This window comes from Drosophila sechellia, unplaced genomic scaffold (assembly GCF_004382195.2).
Source record: "Drosophila sechellia strain sech25 unplaced genomic scaffold, ASM438219v1 U_139, whole genome shotgun sequence".
Classification (NCBI taxonomy): domain Eukaryota; kingdom Metazoa; phylum Arthropoda; class Insecta; order Diptera; family Drosophilidae; genus Drosophila; species Drosophila sechellia.
The window spans coordinates 1,312-14,937 of record NW_022611077.1 but is presented as its reverse complement, the minus strand read 5'-3'; positions in this window follow the sequence as shown (position 1 = coordinate 14,937).

Here is a 13,626-nt window from a genome sequence, read left to right as displayed (position 1 = left end):
AGCTTCACCTCTGCTCAATTTAAATCTTTTGCACAAAGATGTGGTTTAACTCTACATTTCGCCGACCCCAGACACAGTACCTCGAACGGACAAGTAGAAAGGGCACATTCAACATTAACAGAATTAGCTCGTTGTATAAAAGAAGAATTTAATCTCACTGACTATTCTGAAATAATTATTAGAGCCACAAAAGAATTCAATCAAAGCATTCATTCCACAACAAACCAAAAACCTTTTGATATTCTATATAATAAAGTTGATCACGAAAATATTTCAAGAATTCTAAAGAACACACAAGAAAAAATGTTAGCAACACACAATGAAGGTCGTAAAGAAAAAGAATATCATGTAGGTCAAGTTGTTTATGAGAAGAAACACGGAGAAAGAAATAAGCTAAAAACTAGATACAAAAAACAGGTTGTTAAGGAAAACTTACCTAACAAAGTTATAATCAATAATAGAAACAGCACTATTCACAAAGACAACATTAAGTTTTAACAAATACCATATTTTTTATTAAATTACAGAAAATGCATTTCGTATTACTTTTAATAACATTCGTAATGATAACCACTTCAGAAATAATTGATTACTCCAATCACGAATTCTTCCTGTTCAAGGACAAAAAGGATGTCCTTACCTATGAATCATATGCTGACTTATTCCACGTAACTAACTTAAGTTTTTAAAAAGAAATAATCAATCTAGAATCAGGATATGTAAGAAAAGATATAAATACACGGACACAATGGGAAATTACTTACGAAATGCAGATAATAGAATTAATTTTGTCACAACTGATACCAACTAGATCAAAAAGGGGAATAAATGAGTTAGGCACTGTTTGGAAATGGTTAGCTGGAACTCCGGATCACGATGATTTCATTAAAATACAGTATAAAATAAATGATTTAATTGAAAACAAAACCCAACAATTTATTATTAATTCCAAATTGTTTAAAGAGATAAAATCACTTTCCGATCATTTTAAAAACATTTTTACCGATCAAGAATTGCCATTAAGAAAACATCGTTTACGTTTATTAACATTTGACTTGCAAAACATTATTGATACTATCACACTGGCCAAAATTGATTTATTCAACACACAAATTTTAAATAATGAAGACATTAAAGAAATATTAGATCACGAACAACAGCCTGTACTTATTGCAGACCTAATGGACATCGCCATATTCAAAATTGTATTGCATAAAGAACTCTTAGTAATTTATATAAAATACCCCGTTATAACAAACAGATGCGAAATTTACTGTGCCAGATCCATTTCACATAATGATGGAAAATTACTTATAAGTAATCAGGTCGCAAAATGCGAAAATACCTTTTATGAAATATCTAATTTTAAGAACGAACTTTTAACAACTATTGTATTATAAGTAAAGATAAGACTTGTTTTACCCGCTTACTAAATGAGAAAAATCAATTTGCACTAAAATTCTAGAAAAAAATAAGAATATAGATATCATTCAAGAAGGTGCCATTCTAATAAATGGAAATAATATTGTGAACGATTCTCATTTAAACGGCTCATATTTAATAACATTTAACAGCACAACTACAATAAATAATATTTCATACACCAATTCAGAAAACAAAATACTCGAGAACATAACTACCAACCACTTTAAAAACGTAGAAATATCAGAATATATAAAATGCAACAATTCAGAACTTTCTCTTGACAACATTTATATTTTAAACCCATTTATTGAAATTTACAATTGGAAAATTTCAATTTCATTTATATTATTAATTTTAATCATTTTGTATTTCATTACTATATTAATAATAAAATTCAGATATTATATATTTGTGTTGAAATTACGTTATAATTTAAATAAGCTTTATATGTTTTGATCTGGCAACGCTCAATTATAGCTTAAGAAGTCATTGTGAAATTCCTATTACTCAGTTTCAATTAAACCGTCAACTACACCACTACGTTCTTGTGTTTATTTGCTCGGTCGGTCTAGAAGCACATAACGGTTGTCCTGATCGTACGGTAAACAACTAACAGTTGGTTATGGGCCTTTAGCAAGCTAAGTTTTCGGTTTGAATAATTCAAAGTAAATTAAATGGACTAACACGCGTCCGGTTGAAACTCGAAATAAATAAAAACTAATTTACGGAATTCGACAAAATGAGTGTGTCAATTCAAATAGAAAAATTAGGCGACGACAATTACGACGTATGGAGCATTTTAATGCGTAGTGTGCTTATAACAGCAGATCTATGGAAAGTCGTTTGTGGCCAATATGTAAAGCCAGAAGATGGCTCTGAAGATTCCGAAAGATGGAATATGCTCGATCAAAAGGCCCTGGCAAGTTTGTTTTTAAATTTAAAAGCAACGCAGTTAATGCATATAAAGGCATGCACAACAGCAGCAGACGCATGGAAAAAAATTGTGTGATGTACATTTGCCAGGTGGCCCGATCAGAAAAGTGCAGTTATATCAAAAACTATCAAGGCTGAGAATGCTTGAAGGGGATAACGTTGTTCAATATGTCAATAAATTTGCTGAAACAGTCAACAAATTAGCTGAGATGGACATAACAATTAATGATGAATTAAAAAGCATCATGTTGTTATCCAGTTTACCAAATTCGAGGGAAAATTTCGTTGTAGCGATCGAAACACGCGACACGCTGCCGACGTTCGAAACGGTAAAAGTGAAGCTTCTGGAAGAAGGAGCGCGCAAGCAAGAGAGGGACGATCGCGAAAGTTCTGTCCAAGCCGTGTATGTACATACAAAATTACATGGAACTGCAAAGCAAAAACAACGCGAAGAAAATAACCGTGAAAAACATAGTTTCAAGGGAAAATGCTACATTTGCGAGAAATTCGGTCACCGAGCACGAGAATGCCCGAACAAAGAGAGGCATAAAAAACTAGGGGAAAGCAAGGAGAAATCAAACTGCTTGATGCATATTAGTGCTACCACTCAAAGGAAAAACATATGGTGTGTTGATAGTGGTGCCACGTCTCATATGTGTTGTGACAAGGGATTGTTTACATCTTTCGTTAATAAGGAAACATCGATTATGCTAGCAGCTGATAAATTCGTGAAATCGAGCGGCATCGGGACTGTTATGTTTAAATCACAAAATGTAAACATTGAATTACGAGATGTAATTTACGTTCCATCATTGCATATGAATTTTTTATCAGTGAGCAAGTCCGCGGAGTACGAAAACATAACTACTTTTGATAAAAAGGCGGCGGTGATAAAAAACAAACAAGGTGAAGTGATGATGAGAGCAATGCAAGAAGACAATTTGTATTTATTTACAAGTAGCTCTAAAAACGGTGCGGTTCATTTGTTGAATGATTCTTCTCGCATGGCAACATGGCACAATCGTTTTGGTCATTTAAATTTTCAATGTTTAAAAGAAATCAAGGAAAAAGAGCTAGTAATTGGCATGGACGTTAAAAATATGTCGGTGAATATTAATTGCGACACATGCAATATGGCAAAAATACACGTACTGCCATTCCCACAGAATAGCGAGAGAGCTACGCAAAGTATACTGGAACTAGTTCACAGTGACGTGTGCGGGCCAGTGAATGTTAGTTCTTTAGGCGGCAACAAGTATTTCGTCACGTTCATAGACGACTATTCAAGGAAAATATTTATATATTTTATGCATGCGAAGAACGAAGTGTTTGATAAATTCAAATTGTTCAAATCATATGTCGAGTGCCAAACGGGCAAGAAAATAAAAGCTTTGCGAAGTGACAACGGGACAGAATATGTAAACCGGCAGTTTACAGAGTATTTGAACACCTGCGGCATAAAAAGGCAATTAACGGTTCCGTATACACCACAACAAAACGGCGTCGCGGAACGCGCTAATCGAACGATCGTCGAGATGGCCAAAAGTATGCTGATTCATGCGAAATTAGAGGAGTTTTTGTGGGCCGAGGCCGTGTCCACAGCTTCATATTTGCGTAACAGGTGTCCTTCCAAAGCACTCATGGGCGCTACACCCTTCGAAATATGGCAAAATAGGAAGCCATCCGTTAAACATTTGCGAGTGTTCGGATCTCGCGCGTTTGCACTGGATAAGACAAGAAAAAGCAAGTTCCAGGTAAAAGGAAAAGAGTATATATTTGTAGGATACTCTTCAACAGCTAAAGCTTACCGTTTATACGATCGGGAAAAACGTATCATTGTTGCACGTCGTGATGTCAAATTTGTAGAGGGTGAGTTTGATAACACTGAATCTAAAAAATGCCCTATTTCGGAACAAAATAATGACTTCGCTACAAACATCATTCACCTTGAGTCAATCATCCAAGTACCAGAGCAGCAGCGGCCGGCTATGCCCATGGTGGTCGAGCAGAGCAGTAATCCTTACGACAGCTATGACTCCGGTGAAGAGGAGGAGGAGTTTGTAAGCGCAAGCGATGAAAAGCAAATTCTCACTGATAAGGAGAACGTACCAGACGTACAAGAGCAAGAAAGCAACGCACCTAGACGTGGACCCGACAGACCAAAAATTATTCGCAGTGGTAAGTCCGGTAGACCCAGAAAACAATACAACAGCCTCAATTACATTGAAAACATTGAGACGCCACAGTGCGTTGGAGACGCTTTACGGGGCGAGCATGCCCAAGACTGGAAGACGTCAATGCAGAAAGAATATGATGCTCTCATTTCAAATAACACATGGACATTGTGTGATTTACCTCCAGGACAGAAGGCCATAGGATCCAAGTGGGTCTTTCGCGTCAAAAAGGATAAAGAGGGAAATATACAAAAGTTTAAATCAAGACTTGTTGCTCAAGGTTGTGGGCAAAAGATGGGCGTCAACTATTCGGAAACGTTTTCTCCAGTAATCCGCTACGAAACCATCAGAATGCTATTCGCTATAGCAGCAGAAAAACAGCTATGCATGCACCAGGTTGACATATCAAACGCATATTTAAACGGCAGACTTCAAGAAGAAGTGTATATGAGGCAACCACAAAACTTCATTGATGAGAAGCATCCAAACAAAGTATTAAAGCTTCAAAAGGCGATCTACGGACTTAAACAGTCTGGGCGTGTCTGGAATGACACATTGGACGAAGTTTTAAAGAGCATTGGTTTCAAGCGCAGCAAAAATGAGGCGTGCCTGTACGCAAAGCAGCAGCAGCAACAACACAGCTACATTGCAGTATATGTCGACGATCTAATCATCATCAGCTACGACGAGAACGAAATCACCGCGATTAAGAGGAAGATCGCAAATAAATTCGACATACATGATGGCGGCCAACTAAATTATTTCCTTGGCATGGAAATCCAACGAGAAAGTACAAGAGGGTCGATTTCGCTATGCCAGAAGCAGTTCATCATAAACCTATTGGATGAATATGGCATGCAAAATTGTCGTCCCGCAGCTACGCCGCTAGACCCTGGTTATAAAATGGGTTGTAGAAATGAGAATTGTGTCAAGGTAAATATAACACAATTTCAATCATTAATCGGTTCCCTTATGTATTTAGCAGTCTTGAGCCGACCAGACATTTTGCATACAGTGAGCAAACTGTCGCAAAGAAATACTGATCCACACAGTGAAGACGAGACTGCAGCGAAACATGTTTTGAGATACCTTTCAGCCACGGTTGATCTCAAAATCACATACAGCAAGTCCGGCGAACAGGTAAAGGGCTTCGCCGACGCAGACTGGGCAAACGACCTGTCAGATCGAAAATCATACAGTGGGTATGCATTCTTCCTTGGAGGCAGTGCGTTTTCATGGACTTCAGCTAAGCAGAGCGTCGTCGCCATGAGCAGCACAGAAGCAGAGTACGTTGCTTTATCCACGGCTGCAAAAGAAGCGGTGTATCTTCGCCGTTTGCTTTTAGAGATTGGATGGTCATTAGATGGACCAATAACCATATGTGGCGACAACATAAGTTCTCATCATATTGCGAAGAATCCAGTACACCATAAACGCACTAAGCACATAGATATTAAGTATCATTTTGTTCGTGAAAAAGTAGAATGTAATGAAATAATTCTTGAATATGTACCCACTGATAAAAATGTTGCAGATGTACTAACGAAAGGCTTGTGTAAGCAAAAGCAACAGATTTTTGCTAAGTTGCTTGGATTAAATTAATTTTCGTTTTACATCACATATATATAGCTTAAGAGGAGTGTTGAAATTACGTTATAATTTAAATAAGCTTTATATGTTTTGATCTGGCAACGCTCAATTATAGCTTAAGAAGTCATTGTGAAATTCCTATTACTCAGTTTCAATTAAACCGTCAACTACACCACTACGTTCTTGTGTTTATTTGCTCGGTCGGTCTAGAAGCACATAACGGTTGTCCTGATCGTACGGTAAACAACTAACAATTTGTAACCAAACAAAAACGGCCAGAACCAGAAAAACCAAATAATGATGTAGAATTTTTAACAGAATTAAATGAGCGTTTGAACGAAATTAATAATGAAGCGGGACGCGTTATTTTAGAAGGGGGAGAGTTATCCAACCCATGAACATAGCTCCCTTCCACAGTTTATAAACAAATTTCAATTCTCAATCTCGTCGGCATTTCCTTTGTCTTTGTTTATGTCATTGCCTTTGCCAGCACTCAGCTACCCGCTAACATAAGCTACCCAAACTTAACGTAAACACAGCTTCCGCTTGGAGACCAAACGACGGCCGACTTATTGCGTACCAATCAAAAACTGCATCGATCAACATAATTGAATTTCACAATGCAATGGAAAATTTCCAGCATAAAGCTTTTATCGAAAGTTCGGTAATTTTCCGAAAGAAAAGCTTCTGGCCGAGGTTGATTGGATTAGGACTTAGAATTTGAAGATCAGTCAGTCGGAGTCGGAGTCTGAATCGGGACGAGATCGTCAACAGCTCGAAGCTAAAGATAAGCTACCAACAAAGTGTCTCGTAATAGTATAAGTATAAGTAATAGTATAATAATAAAAAATAAAATTTATTTTTTTAAATAAATAAAGAGTAACAATTTTAATTTACATATAACACTCATTATTCATTTATTTGTGCACTTAATGCTCCACAGTAAATTTTTTTATACACATTTGTTTTGTATTATTTTTAAAAATATTTCAAAAACTTTAATGTGTATTTTACAAATATTAAAAAAAAGATCAGATGGTGCCTTTAGTTTTCCGAAGTATTAAAAATTTAAGTAATAAAAATTTATAAAATAAATAAAAATATGAAACCAGTTTGTTGCAAAACTCATATATTGAGGCACGAAGGGCGCACACAAGCACTTAACAATCATTGCCTTATTAATATTTCTCACGTCGCATGCTGAATACTCTAATGATAAATATTCTAATATAAAGGCATTTGTGAAATTTATTTTGGTATATTATGTACGTAGATTTGGCTATTACTATTTCTAAGCTTTATTTAAATAATAATAACGTTAAGGCAGTGCAAAACAAGAATTTTTCGCATGGTGCCAATTGATCAAAAATAATATAGTTTTAAAGTCTAAGAACATCTAAGGTGTAGGGCATATTTTGTCAAATTTACAATGCATGAGCATACGTGTGCACACATACAGTTGTCTTCTATCACTGTATGCGTAGAAAAGAGCTGTTCGCTTAGAGCTGTTTTTTAAATATCTTACCTGTAAATCCGAAGTCAATCTGAATCTTCTGTAAATAATATGTATACCTTGATTAAAAAATTGGATATGACCTGTGTTCACGCCAGAAGGGCGCAAACAGTTGAGCGGCAGTGTAAGCGGCCAATGCTCCTCTCGCTCTCCTCCCTTCCCGCAAGGTGTTCACCACTCCGCGGTCCCGCGGTATTTCCACTGTTAGTGTTAAGGTAGTCTTAATTTACAAGTGCGCGAATAAAGTGCGAAATTTTTTCTGAAGTCGATCCCGGGCGTCTAATTTCTGGGAGGATCAGCAGTAGCCGCAGCAACCACAACCACAGCAATCTTTCCGCCCACTACAACCTGCACTTTAATAGTTTCACAACAATCATACCATTGATGCGAACATTACTTACCACTGCCACTGACTAATAAACTACGAAAAAAAAAACACAATTTTTTGAAGTGTAGAGACCGACTCCGCTTTGACCCTGATCAAGAATATATTTAATTTATATGGTCGGAATCGCTTCCTTATGCCTGCCTCTAAGAGGATATAACCATGCAAGCTAGTGAAAAAGAAATAAAGATATCTATCATTTAATTTATAACCTTCAATTCAAGTCGGTTTAGGTTCTACGTAATGGCGAGTTAACGCAAAATCTAGAGCACTCCACTACTTATACAAAAGGAAATACCTCGAGTGCCTAAAACCCATAAATTAAATGCAGTTAGAAATAATCAACCAGCATGTAAACCAGGTTAAAAAAAACTGAAGCATTTGGTAGTGAGGATATTGATGTGGATTTGCAGGTAAGTCCCTTAGATTTAAGCATATTCTTACACACGTCTACTTACTAGATAAGAGCAATTGTCGCATAATGGAAAAAAAAACCCGAAGCAGGGCTAAACGGAATAAGCCCAAAATTGTCCAGAGAATGTAGCCGAAAACCCCAAACAAATCACCCACCAGTGGTGGGTCACCCCGTCCGGGCCGACACGTCGTCCGTTGTCGAGGAGTACACAGGACAACGAAGGCAAGGAGAAACGCCACAGGAGCAGCGAAATCACCGGAGGAGTAAGCTATAAAATAGTAGAATAAATCGATATTATTAAGAACCATCTGCTTTTCCTTGGTCGGGCAATCATAAATTATAAATTTGGTGGGATGAACGCACAAACTCCCTGAGCTAGCCGTTGCAATTCGTAGCGAGCAAAAATAGAAAAAACAATATAACGGGTGATGTGAACCTTTTGATTGCGAACGGCCCGTCAAATCTTGCGGCCAATTTTGCCGCGAAACCTGCAGCTGCCTTTGACAAATGGTGCTCTTTAGCCCATACTGTGTCCCCCACCTTGGGTGTTCATGGCTGTCTTCGGAGTATGACGACTTTCGGATCCCTGCGAACTTGTTTTACGTGGCGTGTTCCACATTGAAGGGATTACAACCACTACACCCTATAAACCCACAAGTGAGCATATGGTGCATGTGTCTGAATACGACAGACAAGCGTCCCGGACTAGAAGCTATAGCTATGTACATAGCGACCACCCCGGTAGCAATTCGAGTACTTGCTTGCCGGGAAAGCACTCCCCCTTGCTGAGGAGATCTACCTTAAATCTACTGATCTCTGGGTCACAGCACCCGAGTTTTGCGCAACCAGCATCGTAACTCAAACGTCGAACACGAAGGCTCTACCCGCGATATGGGTACCAACCACAGCCACCACGATACTCCCGCCTACCTCAATGTGCAGTTGTGGATAGCTGCACAACCCGTGGTACCGAAAGAGAGTCTCGGTGGGCCTCTCCTTTTGCTCCGACAAGCATGGCTGGAGGAACCAATCGCTATATTAGTCGCCTCTTACGACAAGCAATAGCGGACTGTGGAGGTATTCTCACCCGCTAACCACACGGCGAAAATGTTGGGCTAAACACCCCTCCTCCTTCGGAACACTTCCAGCTGTTGAGTCCTCTCTTGATCATTGAGGATTCTCTTGAAGGTCCAGTTTTCGCCAAGTTGCTGCACTCCAAGTCCATCAAGGTTCCGCATTCTGCATATAGGGGGCAAGTGCACAATATGTGCATCCAGTCCTCATATGGATCTCCACAAGCGCAAGCAGTTCTCACCAGGATGGCATTCTCACCAGGATGAATGGCAAGATAAACATCCTGCTATCCGCTTTCGAGACGCAACGGCACGTGACACGAGAGACAAAGGCCATAGCGTCCGAACTCTCAGCCCTTAACACCAGGGCGATAGAGCTGTACGAAGGTACGTCTAGCGAGCACCGCTTGAAGAGCAGTGCTACCCAGACGGAAGTACAAAAGCCTTCGAAAAAGGTTTCTAAAAAGGCGCAGGTACCCAAGGTGCAAGTGCCAAACGCCCAGGCGCCCAAGCCGAGCAACCCTACGTTGGGTGGCAACGGTGAAGAAAACGCGCCATCCAGAACTAACGAGTCCAAGCCAGGCAGCTACGCATCTGTCGCCAAGAATGCTAGCACGGGTGCAGAGTGGACCAAGGTGAAGCCTACGCGCCTGCGTAAAAAACCGGAGGCTCTCATTGTAAAAAAGACAGGAGAGGCTTCGTACGCAGAGATTCTTCGGAAGCTAAGATCGGACCCGAGCCTTAGCGAACTGGGCAGCCACGTACGAAAAATCCGGAGAACGCAGAAAGGTGAGCTGTTGCTTGAGGTAGAGGGGAAAGCTTCGGAAAGCGTTCCCAAGTTTAATAGCGACCTGGAAGCGGCGCTCAATGACTTGGCCTCTGTGCGCACGGGAGTGCAAAAAATAGCTCTATCTTGCAGATGAGCTCCACAGCTGCATGGTCGCCCAATTCCAAGGTCTGCAGATAAACCCTGATGATATCAGGGCCTTCGCAGAATGCGGGATGGCACGCAGATAGCCTCAGTGTTTGGGCTATGGACATCGATCAGCAACCTGCAAGGACACCGACAGGGCAGACTGCTGTCTTAGATGCGGTGAGCGTGGGCACAAGGCAAAGGGGTGCGTTGCAGCACCAAAATGCCTGATCTGCAGCAGCGAGGTGGACAGAAACCACCCGACGGTTAGCTTTGCGTGCCCGACCTAAAGAGCGACCCTGAAAGAAGCCAAGAGCCACCATAATGCACGCCCACATTAGCGTAGTACAGCTCAATGTCAATCATTGCGCAGCAGCTCAGAGCCTCCTGGCCCAGACTGCGGCTGAGCGCAATGTAGACATCATGCTCCTAAGCGAACCCTACGTCTCTGGTAGTGGCGAATCATCCATGATTCTTGACGAAACAGGTAAAGCAGCTATCAAATGCTGCAGCTCTCTCCACGTCCAGGAACTGGCTGCTTTACCTATGCGGGGTATCGCTTATGCGAAGCTAAATCACGTGCACATGTACAGCTGCTACGCTCCGCCGAGCGACACCGCCGATCAGTTCGAGGAGTTTCTGGAGGCGCTCGTGGACCATGCGAGAGGGCGAAGCCCGAAGGTCGTTGCCGGCGACTTGAATGCCTGGGCAGTGGAATGGGGCAGCAGGACATCCAACGCCAGAGGCCGAGCTGTGATTGACGCCATGGGAATTCTGGACCTTATACTGCTGAACGACGGACGGAAGCCGACGTTCAACAACGATAGGGGTACGTCCTTTATTGACGTTACCTTTGTCAGCAGAGGGCTAGTGGACATCAACAACTGGATGGTCCATGACGTCATGACGCTGAGCGACCACGCCCTGATCTCTTTCAGTCTCTCCCCGGAGGGCATGCCCAGGAGACGGCAGAGCAGAACAGCCGGGAAAGCATGGGACCCCAGGAAGATCGAAGAGGCCATGCTGGCCTATCAGATCAATTCCCTGGAAATCCCAAATGGGGACGCAGAGAGTATGGCGGCAGGCCTTATGAATATGCTGAGAAGAATCTGCCACGCAACCATGCCAAGGAAAAATAAGGCACAGCGCAAACCACAACTCGGAACTCATGGAGGCTTTCAGAAGGAAACGCCTAGAGTTCAAGCACGGCATCGCGGCTGACAAAGCGCGGTCGTTTAAGGAGCTGCAGGATGGCGTAGACAGCGATATCAGGGACCTCGCCTACAAGCTTGTTACCAACAAGCTAAGGAGGAGAGCGGCAACCCCATCCGACCCGGGGGTCCTGGCTAAAATAGTAGGAGAGCTATTTCCAAAGCAGACCACACTATGGAGGCCAACAGAGGCAGCCCCTGCCCCAAATTTCCCGTGCGTCACAGAACTTAAAGTCATCGAGGCAGCCAAGCGCATCAAACCGAACAAAGCCCGTGGACTAGACGGTATTCCTGGAGCTGTTATAAAAGCAGTGGCGCTGGGTAGACCTGAAATCTTCAGGGCCACCTTCCAGCAATGCCTTCTGGACGGAATCTTCCCGACAAGGTGGAAAAGCCAGAAGCTAGTCCTGTTGCCGAAAGGCAAGGGTCCAGCACATGCTGCAAACAGCTACCGCCCTCTATGCCTACTGGATATAGTAGGAAAACTATTCGAACGTATCCTGTATACTAGAATAGAGGCAATCACCGAGAGCACCAACGGCCTGGGAAGCCATCAATATGGCTTCCGGAAAGGAAAGAGCACACTGGACGCTCTTTCGGCCGTTAGTAACACCGCCAAGACCGCTCTATCTGGTGATAGATGGTTAGGGGCAGGAAGGAATACTGCGCTATAGTGACTCTGGACGTAAGGAACGCATTTAACACCGCCAGATGGCCCGTAATACTCGCAGCCATGAACCGCATGGGGATCCCGGAGTACCTAAGGATAGTCGTTGGCAGCTACTTTAGGGACCGGGTCTTATGGTACGATACTGAAGATGGCCCAAAAAGATACCGAGTTTCAGCAGGTGTTCCCCAAGGATCGGTACTTGGACCAATCCTATGGAACATTATGTACGATGGGATTTTGGGCATCAACAGGCCCGTAGGAGTAGAGCTGCACTGTTTTGCTGACGATGTGGCAATCACAGCTGTCTCTAAAACAATCGCAGGGTTGGAGGACAAATGCAACTCTACGATCGGTGCTGCCATCCTGTGGCTCGAGAAAGCCGGGCTAGCAATAGCGTCTCACAAGACCGAAGCAGTCCTTTTCAGCAGCAGAAAAAAGGTGGAGAACATGCTGGTCTGCGTCAATGGCACACAGGTGACCTCTCGAGAGTCCCTAAAATACCTGGGGGTAATGATAGATCGCAGACTATCGTTCAAGGACCACGCAAGCTACGCCAGCAAGAAGGCAGCAGTCACAGCCTCTTCGTCGGCTAGGCTTATGCCCAACGTCGGAGGCCCAAGACACCCGGCCAGGAAACTGCTGGTGTCAGTAGCAAAGGCTTCTCTGTTATACGCTGCACCAATCTGGAGCAATGCCACTAGCAGGGGCTCATACCTGAAAGGAGCTCGTTCGGTGCTACGGTCAATGGCCCTCAGGCTCATTAGAGGTTTCAGGACCATATCCGAGGACGCGGCGCTAGCCCTGGCAGGCCTGCCGCCAATTGATCTGGAGATCAAGGCTCTCAGCCTAATGCGAAGTGGCGCTTCCAAGCAAGAGGCACACGAGTGGCTAACAGGTGAATGGCAGAGGAGGTGGACTCATCAGCTCATCCCTGAGTTGACGGTTTGGGCAGAGTGCCAGCACAAATGCTTGGACTACCACCTAACCCAGTTTCTTACGGACCATGGCTGCTTCTGGGCCTACCTACTCCGGTTCCGTCACGTAGAGTCAGCTCGATGCATGTTCTGCGTCGACGGTGAGGAAACAGCAGAACATGTGCTAATGCACTGCTCCAGGTTCAAGGCGGAGAGGGAGCAGCTAAAGCATGGCCTCACATCCTGCTCACCGAAGTCATACCTTGACTGGCAGTCCCGGTGAGCGAGTAAGGACTGAAGAGCACGCGGAGGTTTTTGTTTTAGTACGTAGGCATAATTCCAATAGGGCTTAGACAGTAGCTGGTATCTTTCGAAGATTTTAATTTTCCTACCGTAAGTCGAATAATAAA